Source organism: Lepidochelys olivacea (assembly GCF_965140295.1).
Source record: "Lepidochelys olivacea isolate rLepOli2 genome assembly, chromosome: 19".
NCBI lineage: Eukaryota > Metazoa > Chordata > Testudines > Cheloniidae > Lepidochelys > Lepidochelys olivacea.
This window is the reverse complement of record NC_140429.1, coordinates 1188341-1205966: the sequence shown is the minus strand read 5'-3', so window position 1 is coordinate 1205966 and position 17626 is coordinate 1188341. Positions and strand designations below refer to the sequence as shown.

Below are 17626 nucleotides of genomic sequence, written 5' to 3'. Positions count from 1 at the left end.
GATAACACCACGCTGGCCCTGCACTGGAGCGCAGGGGGAATTACAGAATGGCAGAGGCAAAGCTGGATCCAAGAGAGCCTGGCAATGGTAACGCCATCCAGTCACACCAGGGGTCCCGCAGCCTCGCCCACGTGCAATATGTGCTGGAGGTGCAGCACGGAGAGTGTCCACACTGAAGCAACGTTGTAAAGAAAGCGAGGAGCAAGGCAGCACGGGATTGATGATCAGTCTCCCTGCAGTCTGAGTGTATGTCTACACAGTGCAGAGGAAGGTGTGCTCTTAACTCAGGTTAGCTAATCCGCATTAGCGGACTCAGGCTAACATAGCAGTGAAGACACAGCAGCTTGTCTTTTAACTTGCATTAGCAGCTTAAATGAAAGCCTGTAGGGAAGCATGGGGTTGAACTCAAGCTGCTAACTGGAGTTAAAAGCCAAGACGCCGTAACTTTGCTATTTTAACCCCGATTAAGGACACACCCGTTCTTGCAGTGCCCGCATATCCTTAGTGTCTGACACCTGCCGACACTTTACACATGCCGGCTACTCACACTGCTCCAAGCTTTGCTGGGTTCCCACCGTGAAATAGCTCAGAGCCAAGCCATCTGGCTCTGCAGAGAGGCCAAGAATAAGACACATCTCACTCGTGCTAGCTGTCAGTCAAACCACGAAGTCTGCTTCTTATTATAGAAGCAATTCTAAAGTGCCCATCACCGTAGTATCTATTAATCAAATTTAATTAACTTGATGCCATTTAATTAAAAACGTCTGCCAGGCTAGCCTGTGTCTATACAAGCTTGCCCCAGTTTTATTGGGGTAATGCCTGCAGTCCTTACTGGCGTGTTTATAGCCTCAGATTTCAGGCCTTGTAACCTCCGACTATGAGCTCCCTGTGGTAGGGCCTGGCTTTTCCTATCTGTTTGGAAAGCACCTAGCTCCTTGTGGGTGCTACTGAAATACCCAGAACAATGCCCAGTGATGCTAATGCCCTGGGACACGGCTACCGAGGGCAAGCGGCTCTGCCTGGGTGCCGGTGGCCTAGGTGCTGGGGGGGGGGGGCAGCTCCTTGGCCTGCCATGGGCCTGGCCAGCCCCATGCACATGCGGCAGATCTGGCTGGCTCCTCTCTCTCCCTTCCAGTTACCGAACCACGGATGTTGCTTGAGAGAGACGTACGGGTGCAGGAGGCAGATGGCGGGTCTGATGGGGACCGGGAGTAGTTCTTCTGACACGTGCAGAATGTGGAGGCTTCTCGATGTGTGAAGCTGTGCTCGGGGCAAGGAGAGCAGAGAGGGAGTCGGGGGAATAGCTTATAAAATCCAGTAGGGCAAGCTGTGAAGAGACAGACAGACTGTTATGGCAAGCCGAGTTCTGGCAGCGCAAGCAAACAGAGCGGTTGTTAGTGACCAGCCTTTCCCAGTTCCTGAGGCCCCCTTTGCTTTGGGTCTCAGTGTTCAGAAATCTATCTGCAGAGTCAAGGAAAGAGTTGGGCAATTGCCAGATTTTAGCAACAGCAGGTTGGAGAGGCATGAGGAGAGCAATGGGGGGGGGGCAGGAAGGGGGCTCTCAGCAAAGACAAGGAGGAGGGGGCTGCAGGATGAGGCAGACAATGAATAATGCATGGCCCAGGGTTTTACGAGTCAGGAGGGACAGGGAAAGTTCCAGGGATGACACAGACACAGCAGTAGGATTTAGTGACAGTCTGAATGGGAGGGAGGTACTCAGCCCTGGTCTACACTAGGACTTTAGGTCAAATTTAGCAGCGTTAAATCGATGTAAACCTGTACCTGTCCACACGATGAAGCCCTTTATTTCGACTTAAAGGGCTCTTAAAAATTGATTTCCGTACTCCACCCCTGACAAGTGGATTAGCGCTTAAATCGGCCTTGCCAGGTCGAATTTGGGGTACTGTGGACACGATTCAACGGTATTGGCCTCCGGGAGCTATCCCAGAGTGCTCCATTGTGACCGCTCTGGACAGCACTCTCAACTCAGATGCACGATTGTTTGCAGTTGCTCTGATGCAGGGAGGGGCAACTGAGGACACGGCTTACAGGGTTGGCTTCAGGGAGCTAAAATCAACAAAGGGGGTGGCTTTACATCAAGGAGTATTTCAGGCAGGACTTCATGGAGGGTTCCAATAAGAAATGATGCACCTAAGTTATTGTTCTTATTGGAACAAGGAGGTTAGTCTGGCCTCTGATTGATACATGGCTAGATTTACCTCGCTGCACCTTCTCTGTGAGTGACTGCAGTGTGACCTAGAGGAATGAGTCCCCTAGACAGGGGAGGGGGGGGAAGCAAATGAGTACAAAACAAATCTGGTCTATTTCTTGTTTTAATCCACTCCATCTATCTTTTACATCTTTGGCTGGCAGCAGACGGTGCAGAAGGACTGCATGCCATCCACATCTCATAGCTGCCCGGCAGAAGATGGTACAGTACGACTGCTAGCAATCCGTATCGCCTGCCTGCTCACCATAAGACGGTTCAATAGGACTGACTGCAGGACTAAAGAGAATGACCTGGTCAAGTCACTCCAAATTTAGTCCCTGTGCCCATGTCTGCCCAGGCGCTCCTGGCCGACGTGGCCAGGAGCATCCCGGACATGATGATGACGGCTAACAGTCATACTGCACCGTCTGCTGCCAGAAGGCAACAGGTTGCTGCTACTGTGTAGCAATGCCGTACCGCGTCTGCCAGCACCCAGGAGACATACGGTGACGGTTACCTGAGCGGGCTCCATGCTTGCCATGGTATGGCGTCTGCACAGGTAACTCAGGAAAAAAAGGCGCAAAACGATTGTCTGCCCTTGCTTTCATGGAGGGAGGGAGGGAACGGGGGCCTGATGATATGTACCCAGAACCACCCGCGACAATGTTTTAGCCCCATCAGGCATTGGGATCTCAACCCAGAATTCCAATGGGCAGCAGAGACTGCGGGAACTGTGGGATAGCTACCCACAGTGCAACGCTCCGGAAGTCGACTCTAGCCTCGGTACTGTGGAAGCACTCCGCTGAGTTAATGCACTTAACGCACTTAGAGCATTTTCTGTGGGGACACACACACTCAAATATATAAAACCGATTTCTAAAAAAACGACTTCTATAAATTCGACCTCATTCCATAGTGTAGACATGCCCTGAGAAAGGGAAGAGCCAACGATGACAACTAGAGCATTTACACTAAGGCCCCTTCACACTGCCAGAGTGGTGTAAAGAGACTCATTGTAAATGAGAATCAAGTCACAAAGCTGCATGCCTGGGCAAATAGGAGGAGTATGGCTTTATCAACACAGGAGATGGATTGTGGGTGGTGAGGTGGTATAATATAGTCATCGATACTGAATGATAAGAATATAAACTTATCACCTAATAAACTTTACAAACAACTTTTGGTTCCCATGTATTCTCTGTCAATTACCTTTGAGGTTCAACTACACAAGGAAGTAGTTTCAATGGTGACCCTGAAAGCATTTGGGACGAGAGAAGCCTGAAAACAAATGCGTGAGAGTCATGGAGGGATCAGCCAGACAGACTTGGATATATGCGCTTTCCTGCGCTGCTTATGGAGCAGGAGCTCCAATCGGGACCCCTTTGCTATGTTGGGCAGCTCCTGTGTCTGTTGCGGGAGCTACCTCCAGCTGAGCCAATAGGGGCTGCGATGAGATTGACTCAGCTGGAGTTCAAGCCGAACATGTGAGCAGAACATAACTTTCGGCACCACGCTTTGCTTGGCTTCTCCTTCCTCTCATTTGTGAGGTGCTGCTGTCTGCTATGCCTGCATCAGCTTCCTGAATATTTAAACTTAATCACTTTTAAACTTCCTAGCTGCACAGTCCCACAAAACACCCCTATCTTATCGTTGTTAAGGAGTTCACTGCTGAGATTGTTCCTTTTACAAGAGATTATTCCAGGGCACTCCATGGAGTTCATTAATTTTTTACTGTGATAGAATACTGGCAGCTACAATTGTAATCTTAGGACAAAGTACCAGAGATACAGCATCAGCTGTGGATGACATTTATTCATAGGGCAATGGAATGCTCAGGCAACACTTAAAGTGAAAGGCAGATTTTCATCTATTGCAAAGTATTTTTAGAATTCACATCGCCCTGGAAGTCAAATCAAAGTGGGGCATGAAGCATCTTATTAATCCTTCCTCTTCCTTGAGAGAAAAGTTCAGCTGACCATTCTCTGTGCTGCCTGGAGTCTGGCACAGGTATGGATTGCTGGCTGGCAGAGTTGTGGTCTAACACACAACTGAGAGAAATTTTTCTTTTTTAAATGTTACATAAACGGCCTTTCAGGAATTGCCCCAAACCCACATTTTTAAGTCCTGATCTCTGCAATGTCCTGTCTCAGTTCTACGTACATGTGCACCCAGAGAAGAGGAGAAGCATGCTCAGTAGCCATAGACTTTCAGTGTCGAATCAGAGCACATGTCCGTGAGACCTCCTCCAAGAGTGCTTTACCCAATACCAGCCAAGCAAACCAAGAGCATCAGGGGAAAGAATGGAGCAGACTTTGCCAACAAGCTTCCCCAAATGTGTCCAGTAACAACAGCAAAATGCTGTCACAGCTTAGACTGCAAGTCCTGCTCAGCATGGGAGAGACTTCCAGCTCTGCGTTTTCCCAAGACTAATGTGCCACGTTCCCAGAGGTCTGTAACTCTTCTTTTTCGCGCGGTAAGAGACATCTTCTCTTAAGCTGCCGGCAGAAACGGAAGCATTGCATACAGTCAGTATTGCAGGCGCTGCAATGAGCTGCTTCCCGTTCTCAGCTCTGTACAGCAGAGGAGCTTTGCTGCAGTGGGTACCGATAGCATCTTGTGCAGCGTTCAACCTTAAAATGAGGATTGTTTCCCTATTTGTAAAAGGACAGTGAATCCGCTCTTCTCTCTGAAAACCCAAATTAAATAGGATTCTTGCACAACGTTACAGCCATGCAAAAAACTAACAACTGCTTGGCCGTTGTCAACACTACTTCTGTACGGGATGCAAGCCAAGTCTCCTAAGCCTGGTCAGGTCAGAATTCTCGGAAGCAAAAATAGAGCGATCGGGAGAAATCTTGTCACTGAAGCAGCTGATCTCTCCTTGTCGGTCTTCCTGGCACTCACCAGAATGCTGGGGAAGCTGCAGGATGATGCACTGAAATAGGGAACCAGGGTCTGCAGCATGCAGTTGCCTACAACTGCCTCCCCAGATCTCCATGCCTTGCCCAAGTCATAACTAACCACAGGCCCTTAATCATGGTGAGGAAGCCAAACTAGGACTCAGAGAATACAAATATTAGTGTCCTTTGGATCCTGCTCTTATTCTCTTAGCTTGGGTCCATTTAAGAGAGCACAATAGTGTATATTTTTGGCAGTCTTTGTTTTAAGCAAACCTTGCAAAAAGCTCAAGCCCAGCGTTTTCCCCTCTACCAGATTTGTCCCTTCCTGTTTGTTCACTTCTTGCTGCAAGAGAATGGTGCTCGATTTGCAAGGAGGCAACGTTCCTGTGGGATTTGCCATGATGATGAAGAATTTCCTTGAATGTCCCCTTGTTGTGTTAGGGAGAACAAAATCCCCCAATCTCCTATCTACTCCAAACCATTCGATATGCCATAGACTTTTCTCACATCCCCTCTTGTCTCCTGTCTAAGGAAAACCACCCCAAATGTTTCAATGTCTCTTTCTAGAAGAATTTTTCCAGGCCTCCTAACCATTTCTGGAATGCTTCTCCAATCTTCTCCCATGCCCCAAATTCTGCCCTATCCTTTCGGAAAGGGGGGGGACTAATGATGCACAAAGTATTTCACATGAGGACACACCATTGATTTACATAATGGCACCCCAATTTTTATTGTCGTCTGCACCCCACTCCTGGGCCTCCAGGTGCTTCCACAATATAAATGTTAAATAATGGTAATGACCCAAAAATGTAGCATTCTATGACCAAACTTGTGGTGCCAAGCACACCAAACTGCCTGCCTCCCTCCTAGTCCCATCACTGATGCTCATGCAAGCAACCTCGCTTACCATGCATTCTTTACAGCAAGTGCACTTGTTCCCATCTTGTTAAAACACTGTGTGCGCTCAAAATAGTAGCAAAACAAGCATCATTGATTTGTGCTGTAGGTTGGCAGATAGATAACCTGGCAGATGCACCCGTGGGAAGGTTCACTCTTACATACACAGCTGCTGCATTTCAGTGGAGGGAGGAGTGGAGATGGTTCTATCGAAGGAACAAAGTGACATCAACTTTCATGCCTGACCTTTTCTGGAAGGAGAGCAGGTGCTAGTAGGGATGCAGCATTCAGATGCACAAGGCAAAGCTGCTCAGATTATGGTAGGACATCTGTGTCTTCCCCTGCCCAACAGAACTGCCATATCCTCTCTGTTTCACAGCACACTATAGTAACTGAGAGCCTCAAACAAATTAATTTATCCTCCATTTCCTTGCAAGGTAGGAAAGTATTAACCACGTTTTAAAGATAGGGAAATGGAGGTACAGATCACATGACTGGCTGAAGGTCACACAGGAAGAATGGCAGAACCAGGAATTGAACCCAGGTCTTGAGTCCCACTCCCGTGTCTGCACAACAAGACCAGGCCCCTAGAACAGAGACTGATCTAGACCCACAGATGGGATTCCAGCTCTTCCACGCAAGTACTGTAGTGTGAGATAGTGACTTAGACACAAGAAACATGAAGCCATTGACAGTGCACACAAAGCTACACCCCATAGCCCTTAGGCCGGGCAAGTGAAGACTGCTCTGCAGTGGTACCTATGGTAACCGGGGCTCTGTGACCTGCAGCATGAGAACCACCCTCCCCCCAGGTCTCCAGGGGGACACAGACACACTCGAAGGCCAAGGCTCTGCACTGTGTCCCATCATGACCTGGCTGAGTGATGGAGTCCAGTTGGCATAGGGATTTAATTTGATGCCAACATAGCATCTGAGATGGAAATTGTAAGTGTCCTGCAGCCTAATGGCTAACAATGCAAGTGCAGTTCTCAGCTACTGTCAGTGTCTGCCGCCCACATTCCCGTCTGCAGCTCACAATCCGATCGGGACAGACGGCAGCGCAGAGCAGCTCCTCTCAGGATGGAATTGTATTGGCAGTAACACAGCTCCCAGGGGAAAGACAGTTCTCTACAAGAACGGGAGGCCGGGCTGGGATAGTGCTAGTGGCATCTTATAACTCGGCCAAGAGTTTAAAGAGATTCAGTCGCAGCCACTCTCACTAAGGGGGGAAATCTACAGCCAGTTTTCTGTTGCCGTCTTGCTATAAGAACCATGGAGACACGGCTAGGTCTAAATAAGTAGAAACTCACCAGGAGTAAGTAATAGCAGAGGCTGTGATCCTGCTGCTGCAGTGGTTCTCAACCTGTTTACCATCAGGGACCACATAAGTGGACCACAACGTGTTATGGGGGCTGCATCCAATACTACCTGTATGGCCCTGAGGATGTCACATGGGCTGCAGCTTTCTGCTGATTGGGCCGCAGGTTGAGAACCACTGTGCTGTTGGGTTCACTGAGTTAAATTGTACACAAAGGTCTGTTGTGGAAGTAAATTTTATTTGCATAGAGGGGTCCTGGTCAGAAATCCTCCTGTTCTGCTCAGATTCCACAGCCACTTGCTTGTTACAGCGGTCACATTTAGATGTTTGCAGCTTTATTACACTGGTAAAGTCAGAACCCTTCCTTGATGGGGCTTGGCTAGCTGGAGTGGAGCCATACACCTCCCCTCCTCTCCCAGGTTCACACTGGGTGTCTGCAGCTGCTGCTTCTGCATTATGAAGAGCCAGCCAAAGTGCTTTGTAAATTATGCAATGGTATTTAATCAGACAAATGTAAGCATGTTAAAACCCACTAAAACTGACCCAGCAAATCAGTAGAGTCCAGTGAAAATCAATAATCCATTCTCTGTGGCCTTATCATTCACCTGACTAACTGAAATATGCTTATCGTTTTGCAAAGAGGAGTGGGGCAGAGACCTGAGTAAATATTGCATTTTAGCATAAAATAAAGAGGATGAGCACAGAGGGGAGATTAAATACAAGGCGGAAGCCACTTCCTGTTCTGGATGTAGGAATGAAGCCTAATGCTAATACTAAAATGAGAACAAACTCTTCTATATGCTTCCTCTCCGCCCCGACAGCCGTGGTACATGTCTCCTCCTCCATACCTTCCTTCAAAAGGGGTAGGTTGATATTGTAGAGAAAAGGTGAGGGACCTGCAAATGAAAATCAGGAATTGCTCCAGCAGGCAGCAGGGCTGGGAGAGGGCTCCCCTTCTGCGTGAATTTCAGGACAAGCACTTTGAAGATCACAACTGTCTGCTGCCCAGGGGGCAGGGTTGGGTTTCTTAGCCCACCTGCATGATGCCACTGCTTATAAAAACCAAGAGCTTCTCCTGTGGTTTGTGCTAGTAGCTCTTCCCTTGAAACTGGGAGCGAAGCCTCTTGCCACTACCCCCCACCCAGGATGCCGTGCTGCCTTGTGTGTTGTCTAGTCAAAATCTGGAACTCTCCATATTGAATATGAGCTTCATCTTTCCAAGCCGCAGGATAAAGGAGGATGTTCTGAACATTTCCTCCATGGAGCCGTTTCCAGATGTAACCACACTGAGGTGGCCTTTGTGAGGGGAGCTCCATCTCCTTGCAAGGCCGATGCTCTAGCGACACTTTAAAACATTTGTAAAAGGCTAAATGGTTGTGGATACTGTCAGGCCTCGGAACCTCACAAAACAGCATCATGCAGCCAATCCAGCCCTCGGACAGTAGAGACATTCTCTGTGGAAACGGAAAGCACCGATTTCATGGCAAGGTCAATCCAGAATAATAAGAGAAGACCTGAGAAATGAAGTCAGTTATGTCAATCTCTCCCATCAGCAATAACAGCGAAACATGCTCTGCCCTCATCAAAAAATAACTGACCGTGCTGCGCAAACTCCCAGGACACACCCCAGCCTGGAGGGGGCAGCTTGCATTTCACCTGGCAGGAGCCACAAGATTCATGTCACAGAAGTTCTTAGGAGACCTCCGCAGGAGGGAGAGCAGCATGGTGAAGGCAGGAGGGATCTGACTGAAAGGAAGTTTAGCTACTTTAGCTCACAGGATGTCAAATTATTTGTGAAGTTCCAAATTTCAGTGCAGCTGCCAGCCTTCCGCACCCCCCAGGAAGCTGTCGGAGCAAGAGTGTTGAGGTATTCCCCCCTCTCTCCCCCCCCCACTGCATTAGCAGGGCTCCAGTGGTAGGGAGAAACCCCCACAGATTTGGAAGGAGGCACTCTCAGAAGTTGCAAACATCTTCACCTAGCATTCAGAGAATGGCTTTTAAACGAACTGTGACCACTGCCAATTCACCTCCCCGCTAGATCTGCATCTAACACTACTGTGACATCACAAGCATGGGTGGGAGGGGCAGACAGACAGGGACTTGGGGCTCTGATTTGCTGCAGTTAGGGAGAACCCAGCTTGAGTTTCAGATTATTAAAGTGGCAAAATTACATTGTTTAGAGGAATGGGAGGGAGATAATTGGGAGGCCCCCGTGTGACTATAGCGGACTCAGACTGCAGGGACTGCTCGCATACACGCTTCCTAAGCATTCATGTGGTGGGAAGTCTTGACATGCCAACATCTGAATGGTGAACACAAGAACAGGCCAGTGTTCCATCTAGTGCCTCTCTCCCCCAACCACCTCACCCCTTCACAATCTCTCCACTGGCTCCCCTTCCTCATATCACCCAAAATCCAAGCTTACGGTCCTCACTTTTACACGTCTGCTCTTGCGCCTTCTTATTTACCTCCCCTAGTTGCTTATCAAGACATCTTCTCTGGGCCACACCCCCAGCCCTTCATCCGCCTCTCTTCGTCAGTTTCTCAACCAGTGGCACTGGACCATCTTCACCTCTGAGCCCTGCACATGGAATGCTAACCCCGAACCGATGCAGAAAGCCACGTTCCTCTTCTCAAGACCCCTCTCTGCAAAAGTACCTACAAGAGATTTCCCCAACTCTGAGGCAGAAAGTAGGTTATTCCCTCCTCTTCTAGCTCCTCCACAAACAAGGCAGAGCAGCAGCAGATGCCCCAGAGCCACATAAAAATGTTTTTCCACAAAGCCAAGCAGCAGCCCCCACAGAGGAGAGAGCATCATTATGGGACAAATACACACATTTCTCTGCAAAATGCAACTCAAACTGGCTTTGACTGGTCTCCCACAAACACCATTTTTGTGGCTTTGGGGCCTGATCTGCAGGTGGGAATCCCACTGAAGTTCATGGGATTTCCATTCGCACGTTGCTCACCGGACAGGACAGCAGGGGGTACCACTGTAGCCTGAGCCTGGCCTGAAAGGGTCTGCTTTCCAGCTCTGGTGGGGAAGTTATGCTAGAGCTAGACCACTTGGTCCCTTGGAGTCTTGAACAGAAAAACCCTCAAATCCAACTCACTTTTTCTCACCAAAGCTAGGGCTGCCTGCTGCATCACATGGCAGCGGCACATTCAGAGACGGTAGAAAGCTGCCCGCTGATGTACAGTGGTTCAGATCAAAGGGTAGAGCTTCACAGTTCAAACACCCTAACAGAAGCGGAGTTTCTAATTAAACACGTTTTCTTCTATTCTTTCTACTCTCCCCTTTTCGCTCTTGTGTGAGGCTCAGATGTATTAAATCTAGAGAGTTTGTTTAACAGTAAGTGTAGGAGGAAACAGATTGCTTTTTTCCTCATCACATTTCCATAACAGCCTGAGGGCGCTGTCCCAATCCTCAGACCAGTAAACAATTTCTGGAGCGGTTGCCACACTGGCTTTTCACCTTCTACTTGAACTCCTATAAAAAACCTCTCTCCTCTTTGGGATTTTCCCACATTCACTGTGGCTTTGCAGCCAAATTTTGGTCATGAGTTTGTTTCTTCTAGATAGCTGTCTCTGTGAAATCAGACTCCCCCTTTCTGGAATTCTTCTCTTCCCTTTTCTTTTTGCGAATACAGACTAACACGGCTGTCACTCTGAAACTTCTCTTCCCTTAACAATGGCTCTTCTGCTGTTCAATATGGTCATTTTTACCTTTGTTTTTTTATATACCTCTTAAGCATTTACTTTTTGAACGTTTTTGACAGATCTGAATTCTTCTCATTGTCTCAACTTACTCTGTTCACCCACAAACCCTACAGACATCTCTAAAGCAGAGAGGCAAAAAACCTGAAGGACACAGTATGCATTAGCACTATTGAACTTGTTCATGTTGTTTAATTCATAGCTGTAGTGGAAGTGCTGTATGCTTGCCAGCACGAATCAATACTGCCTGCAGTTTCTCCCCCAAACGCCTATACGATCATTTATAATTAACACTACAGCTCAGTAGTCTTCTAAAATCGATTCCTTTCATTTTTTTGGGAGAAATTGTATTTGACTAAGTTTGTACACTTTTAACGTGTGTTAATTTTCTGTGCCGAGATGTTTAATAGCATGCCTTCATGAAAAGGCCATAAAGGAGAGATGACAGGACAAACATGCCAAACCTAGTGATTCAGACCAGTTACTGGTCACATGTACACGTCCTCATGAGTTAAACGTGGAACCTTCAATCCCCTCACATCCTCCCAGCCACAGAGCCACCAGCCCACCCTCCTTCAAACAGGTCCCTGACATGGAGCCAGAGGAGTTATTTAGCTGGAGAGGGAATGCAAGCTGATTTGGATTAACTTGTTCTATCCACTCCAAGTGCTACACACACTCATCATACACCCCATTACTGCATTCGGAGGTGGGGGGGGCGGTTACAGGTTCATTCCGAGGCTTGTTGATAATCTGTTCCCAGCAGAACATGGCTGACCACTTAGTGGTGGGTGTTTCTTGCAGGGAAAACATTGAAGGGCAGGGGCGAAAGAGAAGTGGATTGTTGTACATTCTAGGTTCCCCTTAACCTCTGCTCAGAAACTAGCCCCTTCAACTCTCTGCTCATGTAACAGGGCTCACCCAAAGCTCTAGGTATTATACACAAATTAACACACTACTGGGTAGGTATTGAGATACTGTAGAAAGACCGCCTTTGAAGCACAGTGGCAACAAACACCAGCACACAGCATTGCAGGAGAAAGTTCTTTGTTTCCCCGTGGGTGAAGGACAGGGCAGAACATAGCACTAAACAAATTTTCTCCTTAGACTCCATCAGTTGCATAGGATGGAGGTTTAGAAGGGAGGGGAACTGGCTTTCACAGAGGATAATTGTGCTGCTGTGTCGAGGCCTTGTGATGAATCACACATGCTGAGCGCCCTCAAAGTCCCTATTCCAAAGCCAGCTCCTGTCACATGGCGGTAAAACAGTTACATCATTTCCCCTAAGGCAAGAGCATTTGCTGCAAATTTCAACTCTGTTGTATAGATAAAATGATGTTTCAAGCTGACATCTATTCATATAAAGAGAAATGCCACTGTCCCAGCTGGAGCAGCGCTGCCGCCTATTAATCCAATAGCTACAAACAACGTGAGCTGGAATTAATTTGCTCTTCGCCAAAGAGGAGAAATAAAAATCAATATTTATCTGTGTGTGGCTCCCCACAATGACGTTTGTAAAGTTCCATAGTCAGCTACTTTGTAGCGCTCCAGTCTGCTCTGTGGCATTGGGTGCCAATGATCCAGGATGAACAGACATCTGGGCTCTGGCCCTTACCCTCACCCTCCACCCAATTAGCACTCACCTACTGTCATTGTGCAAACGTAACTGAGGGGTGGTCAGAATTAGGGCAGCACACAAGTTCAAGCGGGAAGAACCCACATCACACCACCTCTGGGACAAGTCCAGGTGGCACATTCAGCACTGCACAATTTGCCAGGCACTTTCTAGAGACAGCCTCCTCCCTCTGAATCAGAAGTCGCTGGCCGCTCCTGGGAGGCAGGCCATGGAACTAGATGGACTACATGTCTGATCGGGTGAGGCAAGACTAATGAGAGTGAAGGGACAATGGAAAACCAGGGGAACTGCTCTGGAGACCACTAAGGAGAATGGGAGCCATCATCCCCGCCTTGAAGAATTCCCAGGGGCAGTCACCCCGTCTGCTGTTCTACCTTCCCGTCTTGAACCACGTGAACTTGTCTCTCTTCTGACAGGGTGCAAGTTGGATCAGGCAGATGCAGTGCAGTGGCACCCAAAGCATGCTGGACTTGGGGCAGAAGTAGGAGGTTAAAACCCCTGCCCTGCAGAGATTCCAAAGAGAAAGAGAAAGCAGGGGGAGTAGAGGGGGCAGGGTGGCATGTGGTACATGTCTTAGTTCCCCACTTTAATTTTGCACGTATACTAGAGCACCTGCTGCTCTGCTACCGAGCCAAGGACGCCTGGCAGGGCGCTTGTGGGGGTGGAGGCAGAAGGAGCTTTCAGGGAGGATTTGAATGCCAAGGAGGCTGGACAGACCAGCTCAGAAAGGGCATAAGACTGGGATGGAAGAAAATACAGACACTGTTGTGAGAGAAACAAACAGGCAGAGTATGGACACTGGCACACTGGTGCTCTACCATAAAACCCCTCTTCCCACCCCTCATTTAGCCCCACCCGCAGTGGGATTGCTGAGCTCGGAGAGAGGGATTGCAGCTTTAGTGCATTCCCTTCCGCGAGTCTCACTTTGTCAACTCTGCCTCTGCCTGGAGGGCTTCTTTTCCACCACCGTCCGCGATAGATTAGAATGCCCAAGCCTCGTCATCCGGGTTCCTAGGAGAGGGGAGACACGGGCAGAACCAGCTGACACTGTAGGATAGCTAAGATTTGTCTCCCCTCTCCAAAATCTTCAACCACCACATTTCAAGATGGTAGTTACCTTTGTGGGCGAGTCCATGTCAGACTAAACTTGGTGTGTCCCAACAGGGAAGCCTCAAAGCAAAGCCCCTGAGCGGGAGACAACAGAGCATTCGCTAATGTGCTGGAAACCCAGTACCACCCTCCCCAAGTGGGGTCAGAGTCCGACAAGCTGCTGGCGCTGCCTATGGGGAAAACAGAAGTCGAGCAGAAGGCTGCAGGACCCACATTTAGTCCCACTCCTTTGGGAAGAGGAGTTCCAACTCTGCCTATAGCTTCTCAGGTGCCAGGTTGGGGAAGACGAGACAGAGCAGAGAGGTGGATGTCTAGAACACGAATGCTGTTCTGTGTTAAAGAAACTCTGCAGTGGCTTTTGCTGTGTTCGGGCTGTTCCACGCACAGCTTTTGCTTCACTGTAACTATATTGATTTAGACAAAGAGTTAAAGTGGCCTGGTCCCTGAACCCCTTTATGCTGCTAGAACTGCATCCACACTGGGAGGTCATCCTGCTTTAACTGTAAACAGTATCAGCTGAGAAACGGATAAGGCAACACAAACATCTGCTTGTAGACAAGCCCTCAGACACAGGAGACACCGGAAGGGAAGAGCAGAAACTTCTGTCGGCCAGGTAGCAAATTGGATTTTACCCAGCAGTTCATGGGATCGTCTTTGGTGCCTTGCCCCCGTCTCAGCTGTAACAGCTATATCATGCAATATCTTTGGGAACCACATTGAATTACGTTTATGTATCACCATGGGCCAGAGATTGTATGCAACTCCAGAGGGGAGGGTTCCCACAACTCCTCCAGGAACCAAACACGGGGCGGGGGTGCGGAGGGGGAGTTAAGATATATCACTCAGCTTGTAAACACCTCCCCCTAGGGAGGCCTTCCTAGACTGGGTCAAACTGGGTTTTCACAGACCAACAGACAAAGATCTTTCTGGTAAGTGGGCCTTGTTTTCCCTAGCTGCAGAGAAATCATTCCTGTACTACCGGACTTCCAGCCTCTGCTCCACTGAGGAGCCAAGGGGTCTCATAAGCACTCACTCACTTCATCCACCCGGGGGGGAAAAAAAAAGGAAGGAAAAACAATCCTGGAGACAAGGGCAAATTCTCTGGTGTCCATTGTATAAGATCACAGATTTTGCTGTCACTAAATGAAATGCCAGGATGAAACCTTTTATAAGAGAAAAAGAAAAAATCCATTGAACTGGATTTGGTCTAGTACATCAGCAGGTAGGAGAGGGAGGGGTGTGAGCAACAGGTCCCCACAGTGAGCCAAGGATTAACTGAATAATCTATTCCCCGACAAAGGGCAAGGATGAGAGATGAATCACAGATAGAGGGGCAGCCGTTAAAATAGCCCATTTTCCCTATAAAAGAATCAGTCTTCATTTTTCTTAGTGATGATCCTGTTCTATCTCATTTCTCCCAGTAGCATTCTTGGCTTTCAGCTGTCTAGTCATCTGAAAAACCTAGCACATTCTTCCAGTGATTCCACAAATCCCCTTTCAGTCTTTGCCTAGCCAGTATCTTCTCCTCCAGTGCAAGGCAAGTGAAGTGGTCACTCAGAACTATGGCACAATCACCGCACACATCGTTAGTGACTTTTCATTACAAAGGACTGAACAGCTCTTCACAGGTTGTCTTATGCATTTTACACATACTGGAAACTGCAGGTCCCTAGGTGGAGCCCTGCGTGTGGACTACACAGATGCTACTTCCATGTGTCCTGCTGTGTGACTGAAGTAACATGAAAGCACAGTTACAGCTGCACGCCACCCCCCTTCCTAATGTCAGTGCGGAAAAGGGTCCTAACTACACCGGTCTACAGCAAACTGGACATTTGAAGTACTGTACAAACATCAGTCTCCCTTGTCGCTGCACCTGTGATTTGTGTCACCTTCAGCGGTATGAACTACAAACCTGCTCTCACTGCAATTTCTCTCTGGAGTTCTTCCCATGGATTTTAGCTACCACTGATGCCCCCTGTACCAGGCTGACTCCTGGCCTCTCATCCATCTGATTGCCATTATTAAGCTTAACTCACTGTTATATTTCAAACATTGTATCAGACTATCAGGGGGGACGTGTGCTTCTTAACACGCAGGGGTGAAGAGAGAACCTTTGTCAAGGAAGAGCTACAAGTGCTCTGTGTAGGCACGTCATAGATTCCTCAAGCCCCATGGCAGGCGGGGAGCGGCGGGAGATGGATCTGAATATCAAAGTACTAAAACTTGGGAGAAATTCACCCGCAATCTCATGCCAGGTAGATCAGAGACATTCCCACTGGGTGATCACCTGGATCTGGGAAAATGTCCCCATTTTTGGCACTCACTACACATTCGAGCCAAGACCCACATGTTCCAAAGTGGTCTCTAACTTCGGGTTCCCACCTTGAGATATGAAAGGTCTCGTTTTTAGCAGGCTGAGCACTTGGGCTGTTAACGCACAGCACCTCTGGAAATCTGCCCCTTGCCGTCTCAAATTTAAGCCCAAGATCTTCAAGGAACTAATCCCCGGACAAAGCACCAAGGTCCTTCCTCTGTCCTGTGAGCACAGCAGAGGTTTTATTATGCTCCTCCAGCACCGACAGGAACTACAAGGTGCTGCAGAGTTCATGTAATTAAGTTTCACACTCTAAAGATTTCATTTAAATATCATTAAGGAAGTCTGGGCTAGAAGCACAGTGGCTTGGCCCTGGGCAGCAAACCTGGCTCTAATGTAGAAACAGGCCAACTAATTTCCAGCCAAGGCTTATCTGGAGTGCAAAGTGGTGGTGCTCACAACGGGCCAGTCAATCTCCCAAATAAGCATCATGCCCTGCTCCTCACCCCAAATAGGGACAGAATAGCCCTGATACCCCCAAAGAGATGCTTGGAGGATGGGGGTGGGGGATGGGAGCTGGCCACATACCCCTCTCCTTCCCATGGAAGCTGTTGGAGGGGTAGCAGCGTTCATTTCCCTTCTATTTCCAACTGGGGGGAAGGAAGCATCTCTCTCACACACACCCATTGCCGGCACCCGAGAGCCAAGGTAGCCCATGGAACACACAACCTATAGGTCGAGCAAAGCTCAGCCAGTCTGGATAACTGTACACACTTTGAATGCTGGAGTTTGCCGGCTTGCTGCCAGGATGGGAGTGTTCGATTCACAGCTCTGAGGGACAATGCAGCCATGACCCCTGTGAGCATCAGATCATCGCACTGAAGTTGTCCATCATTTGGGTTTCCCTCCATTACTACCGAGACGCATCAGTTACTGACAAAGGTGAGCTGCCGCTTCCCTTCATTCGCCTGGCCCCGGGGGAAGTTTTGCCAGCTGACTTGTAAAATGCTATTGCCACGTGTGTGCTGGCCCTCCTCACAAGTTCCATTACCTCTCATCTGAACCGTCTAGTCCCCCCGCCCCCATTATACTGACTGTTTGAATCCTTCCACCCCAGGTGTCTGGCAATTAACTGCAGTGCCGAGGAGCTCAAGGAAAGGAGAAGCCCAGTCTAATGAACTGGAATAACCACAGCTGAATTTCTTGCCAGTATTAAGCAGAGAACGTGCAGGCCAGTCTATGGTTCTGGGATGTAGATAGCGTCCAGCCCCCATTGAGCCTGCTTTGACCAACCCCAGGAAGCCCTGAAAATCTCCCTCAGCAGAGGGCCATCAAGGGAGAATATGGCTGTGCTCCTGGTTTGAGACGCCTGCGGTGCATGCGGGTAGGGGCCCAGTCAGCGCTCTGGAGAGAAAGCCCCGCTAGTGCTCACTCTTGGGATGCAGCAGAAAGCAGAGGAGTCTAAAGACATTTATTTTATTGCCCACAAGGAAGCAAGTTTCTGTGGATCCTCCCCGCAGAAGGT

At 48.7% G+C, this 17626-nt stretch overlaps 1 protein-coding gene across 1 annotated transcript in view; it reads right to left on the bottom strand.

The window, feature by feature from the left end:
• Nucleotides 1-17626, bottom strand: part of EPHA10 (EPH receptor A10) — a 115257-nt gene that overhangs the window by 59260 nt on the left and 38371 nt on the right. The window lies entirely within an intron of this gene.